Source organism: Ictidomys tridecemlineatus, chromosome 16 (assembly GCF_052094955.1).
Source record: "Ictidomys tridecemlineatus isolate mIctTri1 chromosome 16, mIctTri1.hap1, whole genome shotgun sequence".
Taxonomy (NCBI): Eukaryota; Metazoa; Chordata; class Mammalia; order Rodentia; family Sciuridae; genus Ictidomys; species Ictidomys tridecemlineatus.
The window spans coordinates 24,672,702-24,689,808 of record NC_135492.1 but is presented as its reverse complement, the minus strand read 5'-3'; positions in this window follow the sequence as shown (position 1 = coordinate 24,689,808).

Below are 17,107 nucleotides of genomic sequence, written 5' to 3'. Positions count from 1 at the left end.
GGAGCATGGGAGGAATAGATAATTCTATTTTGGGCAGACTGGTGGGACGAATAGGGAGGGGAAAGGGATTAGCAAGGATGGTGGAATATAATAGACATCATTTTCCAAAGTACACGTACGAACACATGAATTGATGTCAACCTGCTTTATATACAGAGATACGAAAAATTGTGCTGTATGTGTAGTAAGAATTCTAATATATTCTGCTGTCATATATTTTTAATTTTTTAAAAAATTTCCAAAATGAAAAGTTGGCTCTTTGAAAAACAAATACATTTGATAAAGCCTTATCCATGCTACTGTAGAGAAGGAGAGAAATACTCCTATTACTAAAATCCATGATGAAAAAGGAAATATCACCATGATCACTAGAGAAATACAAAAAATAATAAGAAATTATTTTGAAAATTTGTACGGCAATAAAACAGAAAATATTGAAGTCATCAACAAAGGTCTAGAATCATGTGGCTTACACAAACTGAGTACGTTAAACAGATCATTTTCAAGCAATGAAACAGAAGATACCATCAAAAGCCTACCAACCAAAAATAAATAAATACATAAATCCCAGGACTCAATGGATACAAGACTTCAAAGAAGAACTAACACCAACACTCCTCAAATTATTCCATGAAATATAAAAAGAGGGAGCACTTCCAAACTCACTCTATAAGGCCAATATCTCCTTCATTCTAAAATCAGACAAACACAGAAAAGAAAGTGTACTTCAGACCAATACCTCTAAAAAGCAGAAGCAAAAATTCTGAGTAAAATTCTGGCAAATCAAATACAAAAACATATCAAAAAGATGGTTCATCATGATGAAGTGGGATACATCCCAGGGATGCAAGGTTGTTCAACATACAGAAATAAATAAATGTAATTCATCACATCAGTAGATTTAAAGATAAGAACCTTATGATCATCTCAACAAATGCAGAAAAAGCATTTGACAAAATACAGCACCCGTTCATGTTCAAAACACTAGAAAAACTAGGGATAACAGGAATTTATCTCAACATTTTAAAGACTATCTATGCCACGCCTCAGGCCAACATCATTCTAAATGGAGAAAAACTGAAGACATTCCCTCTAAAATTGGAAACAAGACAGAGATGCCCTCTCTCACCCCTTCTATTCAATATAGTTCTTAAAACACTGGCCAGAGCAATTAGACAGATGAAAGAAATTAAAGAATAAATATAGGAAAAGATGAACCTAACCTAGCAGTATTTGCTGATGATATGATTCTGTACCTAGAAGACTCAAAAAATGCCACTAGAAATCTTCTAGAACTAGAATTCAGCAAAGTAGCAGGATATAAAATCAACACCCAAAAATCAAAGGCATTTCTGTATATCAGTGACAAATCCTCTGAGAGAGAAATGAGGAAAACTACCCCATTCACAGTATCCTCAATAAAAAAAAGAAACTTGGGAATCAACAAGAGGTGAAGGATCTATACAATGAAAACTATGAAACATTAAAGAGAAATCAAAGACCTTAGAAGATGGAAAGATTTAACTTGATCTTGAATAGGCAGAATCAAAATTATCAAAATGGCCCTACTACCAAAATCACTCTACAGATTTAATGCAATTCTGATCAAAATCCCAATGGCATTCCTCATAGAAATAGAAAAGCAATCATGAAATACATCTGGAAAAATAAGAGACCCAGAAGAGCTAAAGCAATCCTTAGGAGGAAAAGGGAGGCAGGTGGCATTGCTATGCCAGACCTTAAACTATAGTACAGAGCCACAGTAACAAAAACAGCATGGTTCTGGCATCAAAACAGGCTGGTAGACCAATAGCCCAGAGTAGAGGACACACAGACCAACCCACAAAACCACAATTATCTTATATTAGACAAAGGTACTAAAAATATGCACTGGAAAAAAGAGCATCTTCAACAAATGGTGCTGGGAAAACTGGAAATCCATATGCAGCAAAATAAAATTGAATCCCTCTCTCTCACCATGCATAAAAGTTAACTCAAAATGGATCAAGGATCTAGGAATTAAACCAGAGACTCTCCAAATAGAAGATAAAGTAGGCCCTAATCTCCATCATGTGGGATTAGGCTACAGCTTCCTTAAGAGCACTCCTATAGCACAGGAATTAAAACCAAGAATTGACACATGGGATGGATTGAAACTAAAGATGTTTATCAAAAAAAAAACCAATAGAATAGAGAGCCTACTTTCTGGGAGCAATTTTTTACCCCTCATACATCAGATAGAGCACTAATATCTAGGGTATATAAAGAACTCAAACGTCTTAACAGCAGAAATAATCCAATCAATAAATGGGCCAAGAACCTGAAAACACACTTCTGAGAAGAGGATATACAATCAATAAACAATTATATAAAAAAATGTTCATCATCTGTAGCAATCAGAGAAATTCAAATTAAAACCACCCTAAGGTACCATCTCACTCCAGTCAGAAGGGCAGATATTATGAAGACAAACAACAATAGGTGTTGGCGAGGATGTGGGGGAAAGGTACACTCGTACACTGCTGGTGGGACTGCAAATTGGTGCAGCCAATTTGGAAATCAGTATGGAGATTCCTTGGAAATCTGGGAATGGAACCACCATTTGACACAACTATTTCTCTTCTTGGACTATACCAAGAAACAAAAAGAGCACACTACAGGGACACAGCCAGGTCAATGTTGATAGCAGCACAATTCACAATAGCTAATCTATGGAGTCAACCTAGATGCCCTTCAGTGGATGACTGGATAAAATAAAAAGTGGCTTATATACACAATGGAATATTACTCATCATTAAAAAAGAACAAAATCATGGCACTTGCATGTAAATGGATGGAGTTGGAGAAGATAATGCTGAGTGAAGTCAGCCTATCCCCCCCAAAAAAAATGCCGAACATTTTCTCTGATATAAGGAGCCTGAATCATAGTGGGTTAGGGAAGGGGAGCATGGGAGGATTAGATGAATTCTAAATAGGGCAGAGAGGTGGAAGGGAAAGGGAGGGCACAGGAGATTAGCAAGGATGATGGAATGTGATGGACATCTTTATACAAAGTTCATGAAAATTTGAAATATGAAAAATTGTGCTCTATGTGAAATAAGGATTGTAATGCATTCCACTGTTGTCATGTATTTAAAAAATAATAAAAACCATAAAAATTATGATCTAAAAAACATCTAGAAAAAAGAAAGGAAGAGGAAAAAAAGAAAAAGAAAGAAAGAAACAAACAAACAAACTAACTGAGATAGGATGCATTTGGTGCTACACACCTGATATATCCAGGGGTCTGGAGGCTGAGGCAGGGGGATCACAATTGTGAAGCTTACCCTAGCAACTGAGTGAAACCCTGCCTAAATTTAAAAATAAATAGGCAGTAGTAATTTATAAAAATTAAGAAAAAATTAAATTTTTTCAATAAAAATTTTAAAAGGACTGAGGATAGTGTTCAGTAACAGGGCAACCTGGTTCCAATCCCCAGTTTCACAAAAGGAAAAAACGAAGGGAAAAAAAGTCCTTTTCAAAGTTACAGAAAAAATATTTTTAAATTTATACATTGTATATATGAAAACAAAAATTCTATTCCTCCAATGGCTCCATTAAAGAGAACAAGGAGAAGTGACAGATGAAAGAAACCAATTGCCTCACCTTTAACCAAACTCTTCTAAGAAAGGAGAACAGAGACTACAAGAGAAACGCAGGCAAGAGCCATGAACAGCCCCTTCAAATGGCAGGTATCTAAATGTCCCTTCATCACAAAGCAATCAACGTCTTAAGAAAGGAGGGACTGCACCATAAAGTCACATTGAACACACAAATGGAGACAGTGTTGAACAACATGTGGGGTTATCATGAAGGTCCACAGAAACAGATGTGGACCCTACAGCACCTGTCCATATGGGGACACAGCACGCTCCTCCAGAGCCTGGTGACAGAGGATGTCCATTTGGTAATAGAAAAATAATAAACCATTGAAAATAACCATTTATGGAAGTTAGCCACATTTTGTTTGCCATATTGCATACAGTTTGACCAATACTATGAAACACCATGTCAGTTTTATATAGCTGTCACATAAATGTCACATTTCACATATAAGCATACTTAAATAGTACATCTGCAGAATTTGAAAAAAAACCAAATTCAGATCAGCAAAAGACTGAATTGAACATCCTGGGAATAGATGATAGGACTCCTCATTATAAAGAGGATGGCTTCCCTCAGGTTCATCTATGACAACACCCCATCAAAATTTCACCATGGTTTCCTTACCATTGAAGAAGGGACCAAAGCAAACAGTTTGAAAATTCTCCTGGAAGGTTAAATCCATATGAAATTAGCCAGGAATTCTGAACTCTAAGAGCAAAAGCAGGAGCTATCATTACCAGGCACTAATACATGTTATAAAATTATCATATTGCAGTAATTTGAGGACCAAAAAAAATCACAATGCAGAAACTTCATAGGTGACTCCATATGTATGTAAATGTCATTTTAATTGTTAAGTGCAATGAAAAGGCCTAGATAAATGCCACCATCTCCAGCAGAGGATTTGACATGAAGAACAAGACAACCCAACATGAAGGGAGGTGTGGGAACTGGAGGCGCAGAGCACTGGTAGGACTTGGGGGCAGGACGTGCGTGGTACTGGATTACACTCCAGCATCCCAAAGAAGCACATAGAGAAGGATTATGTTTCAAAATTACACCAGAATAGGAGGCTCCTGGATTCCCTTCACACATGGATACACCCAATAAGCACCTACTTCTGTTCTGAGTCCCTTTTAAATAAAGTTATAATGGACGGAGAGACCTATGCATTGGACCACTCAGAAAATCTCTACCATCCAAAGGGCAGGCAAAGTTGGGGGACACGTGGGCATTAGTCCTGCCTTGAGCCATGTGCCACATAATTGGGACAGTACACTCCCCTCCAGTGTCACCCAGAGTAGAGGAAGACTGATTGGGTCACAAATGGAGCACATGGGACACGAAATGACTTGTAGCTGGAAACGCAATTCGTCTGGTGCTCATAGAAGAAAGAGCTGGATAGACACAAGTATCAGGACGAGAGAAAGGGGGAGATTTTCAATGGCTGTGGAGGGTCATGAGCTTTATCCATGGGACCAGGGCAGAAGGGGAGTGAGGTCAAGTCCCAGTTTATCCCTAGAAGGGATTTGCAGCATGATCTGCAAACTGTGGCTGCTAACAGCTGAGCTCCTCCCAAGCCAGGCCCCAAGGGTAGACAGGACCAATGCAGTCCACCCAGCAGCCAGCCTGAGCCCTCTCCCCCCTACCTCAGTAATAACTCCAGGTCTAGCCAGTTCTTTCTGGAAGGACTATGTCCAGGCACTCAGGGTCCCAACATTTTTCCCATCTCATGGACTCCATCCTCACCCACCAAGCTCTGGGAGCAGTGGAAACTGTACATGTGCATATCTCCCTGGATCACAAAGAAGGGGCTTCACATTGGTGTCTGAGTATTTCCCTGTGCTACAATCCACACCAGGAGTGCAGAAAAAGGGTCAAAACCCTGTTTCTTTCTAGAATAGGCTCCCACTACCTTCCTCCAGTTAGCACAGGAAGCCTGGGTTCTAACAAATTGCATCAGAAATTCAGTCACCAGTCAAGTAGGAGAGCTTCTGCAGCCCGACTCCAGCTGTGGGAAAGGCTCCTATCAAATAGGCGAAGGAACTAGTCCTCCAACGCCGTGGGTATGGAGAAAGAGACCTGCTCACATGGGGCTAGAATATCAGTTTGGTGCAGCCATTTTAAAAAATAGCATGGGGTACTTTAAAAGCTAACAACCACTCTGGATGCATTTCCAAAGGAACTTGAACCAGTGTGTTCATAAATGGCTGCATGCCCACTGATGTTCAAGTATCCACAGGAGTCAGGACAGGGAACTTCTGAAGTGGCTTCTGGATAAGGAGACTCCTCCCAGCCGCAGGGCCATCACCTGCTCCCCTGAGAAACTACTTCCCCTAAATGCACCTGCTCATAGGTCCACAGGTGGCTGATATGTACCAGATGCTCAGGAGACCTCAGATGTGCCAGGTGTGGGATCCCTGTGTCAGGCAGAGCCAAACCAAGACCAGAAAAATATCACAGAGGGCATGAGACCCCTAGGAAATGCAGTCCACAGGGACTTGCTGAAATCAGTTCATAGGACCAGGATGATACATTAATTGTCATGGGATATTCAGCTTAAAAATAGTGTTAAATACCATGGGTCAGTTTTACACGGGTGCCATATGCAGGTGGTGTTATGTGTAACTCTGATGCACTAATAAACAATCCAGCATGCTTTACTCTTAATGGAAGCACCCAATCCTAAATTTCATCCACAAAGTTAAATATATGTAAACTTAACCAAGAAACTTTTGAAGTATAAGAGCAAAAAATTATAAGAGAAAAAAATAATAAGAAGTTATTACCTAACGCGTGCATTGTGAAGCTGTTCTGTTACAATTGTCATCAAGGAATCACGACGTCAACAGAGTCCACCCACGAAACCACGTGGTTGTAAAAATCATGCACTTAATTGCAACGGAAAAGTCATTATCAATCAAACCCTAACCAGGCCAATCTCAGCAACTTAGCTAGACCAGCGGGCAGAATAAACACTAAAAACTACCAGGGAGAGAGCTCAGTGGTAAAGCACCCTTCTGTTAACTACCAAAACACAACAACCACCAAAAGAAATAATAATAATAAATAAATAAACTCCACAAAACTAGTTTAGGAATAGGCAAGGTCCCTGTTCACCGCAGCTTCCCTCCTGCAGGAAAATGGTGTTTGGAAATATGATTTTTTTGGGGGGAGGGGGGGTGCCGGGCATTGAACTCAGGGGCACTCCACCACTGAGCCCCATCCCCAGCCCTATTTTGCATTTGATTTTTAGGCAGGGTCTCCCTGAGTCTCTAAGTGCCTCACCCACTTGTGGAGGCTGGCCTTCACCTGGAAATCCTCCTGCATCAGCCCCCACCACCAGCCGCTGGGAATGACAGGTGTGCGCCATCCCCTGGCTTGGAACTGGATTCTTCTAGTGGTCCCACCTGTCAATCACCACAGCCCTGGAAGATGCCAGGCTGCCTCCCTCACCTGCCAGAGAGATAGGACTTGAGCAGGGGCTGAGGCTGCCCCAGGGGATGGGAGGCTGCCAGGAGTCTCCGCCACCGTCACGCTCTCCACCCAGCTGGCCAGGGGGACAGAGGGGCACTCTCCCCAATGGGCTCAGGCCTGAGGTTGCAGAGAGCCCCCTGAATCAGGGTCGGCCAACTCGGGTTCCCCCCACAGCGGGTCCCGCCAGATGGACTCCCTGCCCCTCCTCCCTCCTGAGCCTCCCTGTCCAGGCACCAGGTGCCACTGCACACTCACCATCCCCTGGTGCCCAGCCCCGAAGCCTGCCCTGGGGAGTTTCGGCTCCTGCATGGCAGGGCCACCCGGGATCCTGGGCACGAGCGAAGCCTAAGTCCAACTGCAGGAATCTGAGTGGAACCCAGGACCGCGGAGAAATAAATCCCATTCCGAGCGCGGAGGCCCGCCCCCTGCTGCTGACTACGCTCAGGATTGGTCAGCGCTCAGCACGGGGGATTCTGATTGGACAGGGAATCAGTCAGTCTCCGCTCTCCACAGCCTGAGCCCAGAGAGCCTTCTTTTTGAGTGACAGGGGGTGATATCTGCTCCAGGCAAGGAGGAAACAAGAATGGCAGGGTTTGGGTGCAACTTTTTTCTTTTCCTTTTGAGGTCTGGGCATTGGGTTAGGGTCAGGGTGACCAGAATTCTAAGTTCTGTTGGGTTTTGATGTTAGGAAATTGAAGTCATTTCTTGACAGTTTCCCCACCTGGGCCTCCTCCTATAATAAGACCACCCAGAGCGTCCTGGGAGGCTGACTTGTCCTCTGTTTATCTGTGCAAAATTCTCCAAGGAGAACTGGCCTTTCCCCTTGGGAACTGCCCCGTGGTGGAGGCTCTCGACTGGGCATGGCAGGCGCCCTGGAGGAGGCTCCGACCAGGTTGGCAGCATGAGCGCTGATGTTCCTCCAGCTGAGTTGAATCTATCTGGAGCCCATGTTGATGCTGGAGGCAGAGTAAAGAGATCAGCACAGAAGAGACCCCGAGAGCGCAGACCTGGGTAAACCCCAGCTGCACCCGGGCTCCCTGCTCTCTGGACACTGGGCGATGAATTCAGAGGACTTGACCTCTGAGCCCCGTCCCCAGCCCTAGTTTGAATATTGTTTAGAGAGACAGGGTCACACTGAGTTGCTTAGCACCTTGCTTTTGCTGAGGCTGCCTTTGAATTCCCCATCCTCCTGCCTCAGCCTCCCCAGCCGCTGCAATGACAGGCGTATGCCACTTTTTTTTTTCTTTCTTTTTGAGAGAAATACCTGCAGTGGCCACAGGATAACAGCCTTGCACAGATCAAGGCCATCCTGGGTGCTCTCCCTGGTTCCCAGGCAATGGGATCCTGCCTCCTCCAAAAACCAGAGACACCCTGTCCAGGTGTGCATCCTTAGTATCAGCTGAATATGCTGCACTTATCAAGAAAAAAAAGAGAGAGACCCTACCTGCTTGTCTTGATGCAAACAAAGCTGATGTGTTTCCAAAGAGAGCTCTGGTCTTGTCCCACCAGTTCAGTGGTGCAAAAAGTCACATAATACAGAGAAGACTTCTCCTTAAGAGGGGCGCAAGGGTCTCTCTCTTAACGAAAAACAATTTGCGTTTGACTGGGAGTCCAGGAAAGACAACTCCACATTTTCCTAATTTGGAAAATAACTCTATAGACTCATTGCAACCTGCTCCCCTCTGCCTTAATAAATCATGGAGGCCTCGAGGTTTCCTGCCCCCTGGGACACCTGCAGATGAAGGGGGTTGGTCCTATCTTCTCCCTGCAGCGCTCTGAACCTCCACCTTCCCACAGGCTCCAACACCTTTGACAGCATCCAATGGGGGAGCGGTTTAGAAAATTCTGGAATGTACCTAAGGACATTTCCTCCTCTGGATATGATGCTATCAATTTGGTCCCATGGTCCTTTTCAGTACTGTTTATCTTCTTCTGTTTTATTGGTTCATCTTAGATATACATGACCATAGAGTCCATTGTGGTAAACTTCTCCAAACATAAAAATATACCTTATTCTCCTTAGGACCCCATTCGTGTGGGTGGCAGGATGGGTGGATTCACTTAGGTATTTTCATACAATTAAATAGAAACATTATGGTCACTTCATGCTACTCTCTTTCCTGTTCTTATGTCCCCTCCCCTCCTGTTGCTCCCCCTTTCTCACATCTAGTGAACTTCTCCTCTGGACCCCCATTCCTTGTGATGTAGATAACACATATCAGGGAAAACATGTGCCCTTTGGTTTTGGGGGATTGCCTTATTTTACTTTAGCATGATAATCCCCACATCCATTCATTAACTGGCCAGTGTTATGAAGTCATCCTTTTTTAAAGCTGAGTAATATTCCACCATGTATACACACCACAATTTCTCTATCTACTCATCTGTTGGTGGGGATTTAGGCTTGCTCCATAGCTTAGCTAGTGTGAGTTGTGCTATCATGAACATTAATGTGGCTGTGTCCCTGTAGTATGCTGATTTTAAATCCTCTGGACATATTCTGTGGAGAGGTATAACTGAGTCAGAGGGTGGTTCCAGTCCTAGTTTCTTGAGGAATCACCATCCTGCTTTCCAGAGGGGTTGCACCAATGTGCAGTGCCTCCAACAAGGTGTGAGCATTCCCTGTCCCCCACATCCTCACCAATTTATTGTTACTGTATTCTTGATAATTGCCATTCTGACTGGAGTGAAAGAGAATCTCAGTGTAGTTTTAATTTGCATTTCTCTAATTGCTAGAATATGATGCCTTTTCAGTATTTGTAAATAATCTTTTCTATTGGAGTCGGACACAATACATTTATTCTATCCATTTATTTTTCTGTGGTGCTGAGGATGGAACCCAGTGCCTGCACATGCTAGGTGAGCACTCTATAGCTGAGCCCCAGCCCTAGCCCTCATTTTCAGTATTTTTTACTTTTACTTGTCAGTAACAGCAGCCCAGGTATTTGGGTGACCAGTTTTGCTGCTTTTGTGAAATGGGAACATTTCTCTTGAAGGAAGACTGGGAAGGTCAAGGCACATGCCCAGGATTCCAGGGATGAGCAGTACATGGTTGTCTTGTCCAGGATGAGGAGAAGATTATGTGGCTGAGAAGAGGGAAAGAGCTGGGGACACCCTGAGGCCAGAACCCTTCCTTCCCCCATGAGGGAAATGGTTAATCATTCTTGCTGTTACTTTTCTTCACCATAATGTGAAATTTCCCTAAACTACCAGTTCCAATAAATTTAGGTCTCTGGATGGAGCTCAGATTTGTCTTGAGAGGCAAGGAAATGTGAATAACCAACCCAGTGGTTCCAAAACCAACAAGCTAGACCTTGGGCTCCTTGGGGACAAAACACTGGGTTTTACCCAATAATTAACAATCCAACAGCACCCGACACCCAATTAATGGGGGACGGAGAATTGGATCAGTGGGTGTGAGGGTCTGTGGGTGGCCAGCTGCAGGACCTTGCCTCTGGGTGCATTCCTTGCATCTGGGAGGTTTTTCAACACCAATGAGATAAACAAATTGGTGAGAACACAAGCAAAACCCTCTGCAATATTCTAGCCAGTAAAATTCATAAGCACTTTAAGAGCATCTTAATGTTTACCCTCAGTCAAATGTGCCTCAATCCGAATGAAAACATTTGAAAAGAGTTGTCAACATGAAAAGTTTCTGAAATCTGCTGGTTTGTGGATCACTGCAAATCCATATGAGTCCATGGCTAAATACATAAGTAAAAATAGAAATCTAATAATGAGCATTCTCTTAAAACTTCTCTCCTGAAAACACTGCCCTATGTGCTTTGATAACTAAATCACCATTTAATCATTCCTCTAGCAACACTTGAGGTCCATAAAGAACTGTGGAACACGTCTGGTTGGGGCAGAAATGTTGAGACACCAAAAAGAAAGTTACTCTGAACCTCAAAGGAAAAGATTCATAAATCACCAGAATGCAGGAATGCCCACAAAAACTTGAAATTAAAAACAAGGGACTGGGGTTCTGGCTCAGTGACAGAGCACCTGCCTAGCACCTGTGAGGCACTGGGTTTGATACTCAGCACCACATTAAATAGAAATATGTAAAATAACGGTATCCTGTCCAACTAAAAACTATTTTTAAAAATAAAGATCAGATTTAAAATAAAAAAGAAAAGCAACTCCCTGCAATGGAGCATTTCTCCTAGACCAGCTTCCTGGACCCCCAAATACTAGCATGATGTGAGCAAGGTTAGAAAAATGGGTGAGAAATTGCAGAACTCTGCTCTGGCCCCATCACTAGTCCAGCCCTACTTAAATGTCCCTCTCCAAATAGCAACACCTCAGACCACGTATTTACTGTCTCTCTCTTTAGGGCTTTCTCACATTTTTTCCTTTCTTTCTTCTTGTGGTGCTGGGGATTGAACCTGGGACCTTGTGCATGCAGGGCAAGCACACTACCGACCTCACTGAATACCTGGCCCCTGACATGTTTTCCTGAATGTGCATCTGTTTTCTAAATAGGTGTATCCATGCACCTGACAATGATGAAGTTGTTTCCTTCTTTGAAAACCAAGGAACCTACTTTTTCTGAGCTGATGTGCCTCTCTCTCCCTGAAATCCCTTCCCATTACACAACCTCACACAGCAAAAGTCAGACTTGAGCTTTGGAATTGTGTGGGTTTTTTTATTGTTTGGGGTCTGATATCACATATATCACTGGAGGGAGGTAACCAGCAGCCATACACTTTTTTTTTAATAAGCAAAGGACAAGGTTTGGCAGCACATGTCATTAAGGCCAGGGATTTGGGAGGCTGCTGCAGGAGGATCTCAAGTCAGAGGCCACAGTTGGCCTCTTAGCAAGACCCTGCCTCAAAATAAAATATTCAAAATTCTGACACTGGGTGAGTCTTCATGAACAATGAAGGGTCAGAATTCCTGTTTTCACAGTCTCCCCTTAGGATGCTGTGTGTAGGTGTGTGACTGTTACCTTCCAACAGGACCTAGAGCTGTTGCTGGTGCCCCCCTGTAGTAACAAATAGATCAAATGAAGTGAGTAAATAACTAAAGCAATAATAGATCTGACACTGTAGCTGGTTGAGATCCCAGGGATATGGAGGTTAGGTTGTGTTTCTTGGCTCTTGTGTTCTTGCAAGAGAGGATTTAGATAATACATAAAATGTAATCAAAGTAGAGCAAAGTTTATTGGCCCAGAAATCACTATCAGGAAATGGGGAGGAAAACAGTGAGTCTTCTCTAAAATCTCTAGGACTCACACCCCTTTGATCCTGAAGTTTATGGGAGATGCTGTGGGTGACTCCAGAGGTCTGCCCATGGACCAATTCCTACTTTTAACTGGCAGTAGGAGGACATTGTGTTTGTAGGTTCCTACTCCACATGGTCTTGTCCAGAGGCACCAAAGGAAAACCCAAGTGTGTGTGTGTGTGTGTTTGTGTGTGAGTGTGTGTCTTTGTGAATTTTACTATAATAAAATTTTATTATGGCATCTATTATGAAGACAAACAACAACAAGTGTTGGCGAGGATGTGGGGAAAATTGTGCACTCATACACTGCTGGTGGGACTGGAAATTGGTGCAGCCAGTATGGAAAGCAGTATGGAGATTCCTTGGAAATCTGAGAATGGAACCACCATTTTACACAGCTATCCTGTGGAGCCAACCTAGATGTCCTTCAGTGGATGAATGGATAAAAAAATATGCATTATTTATACACAATGGAATTTTATTCAGCAATAAAAGAATAAAATCATGTGTGTGGGGAAGATTGTGGTCTTTTTTCTCTTGGTTTCTGACTTTTGGTTTCTGACTTTTAGGGAATAGAGTTTTTCTGAGATTCTCACCAGTATCTTTGCCTTTGTCAAATGGTTATTGCTACTTACTTCTGTTTCTTGCTGTCTAACTTTTGTGGTTTTCCAATATGAGGTATGAGGTAGAAGTGGATTTTAAGTGGATATTTTAAATGTAGGAGTTCACTAATTACTATTAGAAGCAACAGATGAACTCAGAACAGTAATAAAATTTAGTATCATCAGTTATTTATGTGCATAAGAAAGTAAGTAGCAAACATAAAATTAAAGACAGTTCTAATGACCATAATATCAAAAGCAAAATACTTGGGAATTTTTTCAAGAAATGTGAACACTTGCACATTTAACATGGCTTGTTTTATAAAATATACCATTATCCCTAAGCCACCTTCTTTTTGTGGTGACCTTAACTCATACAAAAAAGATAGGAATTAAAAGTTTCCCCTGTGATCCTGAGGACAGGACTTGGGTATGGTCTACCAGTGAGCTCTGTCATCATCCCATTCTTATTTTTCTTTGAGATGTGGTCTTGCCAAGTTAGTGAGGCTAGACTCAAAGTTGTGACCCTCAAGGCTCGACTTCCAGGGCAGCTCGGGTTACATGCATGTGCCATCACAACCCTGGTAGGGATTAGTCTTTTTTGATTTCTTTAGTTGTAGTGGACACAGTAACTTATTTTGTATATTTATTTTTATATGATGCTGAGGATGGAACTCAGTGCCTCACATGTACTAGGCAGGTGCTCTCACCCTGAGCCCCAACCCCAGGGATTAAATTCTTGACTTTCATATTACAGGTTGGCTCAGGATAATATCTAGGTTTGCAAACGAGAATAATGTCCCCATTTTGTGAGTAGAAGTTAGAGGCCACAATGAGAGAAAATGACTATCCTTATCTTTGGAAGAGGAACATCAACTGTGGATTCACCTGCAACTTAGTATTTGAGGATTTCCCAGATCTTAAAAATAGAAGCAAAAGAGACATGAGGTCAAGGCTCTGAGGGAGGGGGACTAGGTATTTCAAATTGTGAGGCACCAGACAGAAAAACAAAGCTAAGCCAGCTGGGTATGGAGAACAGTTTCCCTCAGATTTAACTGTAGAATCAGGATCCCAGAAGATACAGAAGAAAATAAACCATTTCCTGGGTACATTTTAAAAAGATGATCATGGGTAGGACTTGGTCAGAAGTCATCATTATCACACCCCACCCACACGCCCACACACATTACTTCCCTTTTACCTCTTCCCCACTTTAGCAGTCAAGTCAACATCCACTCCTCAAGGTTGTGTTATTGCATGAAGAGAAAGGACTGAGCCACAGTGCCCTGGGGATCACAATGGGCACATCTTTGCCTAGCTTATGGCAGAAACTAGCAAAGGAATGGCAGAGTTCAGGAGCATCTCTGTCTCCTTTCTCTCACAAACAAATAACTAGAGATTTCAATTATAAATTGATGGATGAAGTGAACTTGGGAGTATTGGGACAAATATTTGCAACACTGAAAATATAAAGGTTCAGCAGCCTAATGTCTTATTTCTTTTTTATCTTTGTTTTTGTTTTTAATGCTGTGGATTGAGCCCAGGGACACTCAACCTCTCAGCAACATTCCTGATCTTTTTTTGTAACTTAGTTAGAGACAGGGTTTCACTGAATTGCTTAGCCCTTTCCTAAGTTGTTGAGGCTGGCTTTGTATCAGCCTCCAAGACACTGGGATTACAGTCATGCACCACCACACCTGGCTAAGGTTTTATTTCATTAATTGCACAAGAGCAGTTTTTCATGTAATATAACCTACTGAATGCTCTCAAAATATTGCACTTTGTGAAAGATTCAGAGATAGCTTATTAACTTTATATTAACAAACTTAAAGAATGTGATTTTTCTTATGCCTTGGCTTCTTTTCACTTGGTAAAATCAGGTTAGGACATAGTTTTCTAGTTTCTTTATTTTTTTGGGGGGGGTATACTAGGAATAGGTCCCAGTATCACTCAATCACAAAGCCACTTCCCCAGTCATGTTTAATTTTTTTTTATAAACAGAGTCTCACTGAGTTGTATAGGTCCCTATTAATTTGCTGAGTCTGTCTTTGAACTCGTGAATTTCCTGCCTCAGCCTCCCAAGCCATTGGGATTGCAGGTATGTGCCCCCACTCCCAGTTTCTCCATTCTTTTGTAGTTGTTGCTTTCTTTTGTTACATAAATTCAAGTTGAATAACAGTATGTTTAACAATACAGATAGAGAGAAAAGCCAGTGATGTAGGTAAGCAATTGAACATATCCACCAGAAAGTACATTATATATTCACCATGGTGTATTACTCAGCCATCAATACAAACTCCTCTAATGGTCAGCAAAATAGATGGAATTGGATGATGTCATGCTAAGTGCAGAAATACACAATAGTGTCACATCTCATATGTTAACTAATATAATATCATGTGCAAGTACAATAGTGATTAGTATGGCTGAGGAGTGTGGGGGGGCATCAAGGGCAGAAGAGGGTGTTTGGATATTATGAATACATGTATCTGCATATATATAAACATCACACTGAATCCCATAAGTATGTGCAATTGCTATGTGATGATAAAACCCACCATCTCTCATAATTATCAAATTCTGCACTAAGAACACAATCCTGCTGTCTTTTGGAATTTGCAGTATATGATGCGATATTATTGATGATGCTCCCTGATAACAACCAGGCTCTCCCTACACATCCATTCTATTTTCTTCCAGGCTCTGAACATAGAGTATACAATGTATTTCTGCATCTGAATCATCTCATTTAGCCTAAAGTCCTCCAGCTTCTCTGTGTTATTGGAGAATATTCTTTTCTTTCTGGGGTTTGGACCCAGGGTTGCCTTACCTGTGACAGAGATCCACCATCATTATCTTTTTCAGTTTTAAGACAGAATGTTACCAAACTACTAAGGCTGGCCTTCACATTTTGGCAACACTGCCATAGACACCATCCTTATTTTAAAGTTGAGTAATAAGTGAGGTGTGGAGGCACATTTCTTTTGTCATGCTAGGGACTCGATAGGCTGAGGGAGGAGAATCATGATCTTGGAGCCAGCTTCACATCTTGGTGACACCCACTGCACCTTAAAAGACCTTCTCTCAAAATAATTTTTTAAAAACTGAAAAGGTTATATATGCATGTTGATACACTTGTGTGTAAACACAATGATAAATCTCTCTTTCTCTATTATCTCTTATATACCATAGGTTCTTCTTCCTGAGTTACTCTTTGGATATTTAGGTTGTGATATATTGTAGTTAACTTGGGAGGGTAGATATTCCTAAAGATGGATTTTATTTCCTTCAATTGTTGAAGTGGTTAATGGCAGCTGTTCATTTGAGTGGATTGAGATACCCAGAGAATTGGTGTGAAAGTCTCTCCAGGTGTCTGTGAGTGTGCTTCCAGAAGGCTGAGTCAGAAAGCCTGGGGAATACCTGTAATGAACATATATATATAGGTGTTCAATAGGTTTGATTTTAAAAAAGCAAGAGAAGAAGTCACTCACTTATGCTCCAAGCTTCTTGAAGTCCCCTTTGGGGACTTGCACCATTGGCTCTACCTGGGTCTTTTTAAAATTTTTTATTTGTTTAAATTAGTTATCCATGACAGTAGAATGCATTTATATACTTTGATATATCATACATAGATGGGATATAATTTCTCATTTTTCTGAGTATACATATTGTAGAATCACATGGGTCACACAGTCACATACATACATAAGGCAATAATGTCTGTTTCTTTCTCTTTCTTATCCCCATATCCCCTGCCTTCTCTTCCTTTCACTTTGCTCTACCTAATGTAAGTTAATGCGATTCTTTTTTATCTTTTGCATTACAATTTTTAACACACATATATACCACAATTTTTGTATCTTTTTTTATGCAAGGTATGTCGACACCCAGTTCAAGTCTTCATACATGTATTTTAGATGTATGACACATTCTACCATCCTTGCTAATCCCCGTCTCCCTCTGTTTTCCTCCCACCCCTCTGCCCTATCTAGATTTCATCTATTCCTCCTATGGTTCCCCTGCATACTCCAGTATAAGTCAGACCCCTTATGTCAGGTAAATATTCAGCATTTGTTTTTAGAGGGCAGTCATTGGTAACTTCTCTTATCATTATCTTCTGTAACTCCACCCATTTACATGCAAATGCCATGATTTTA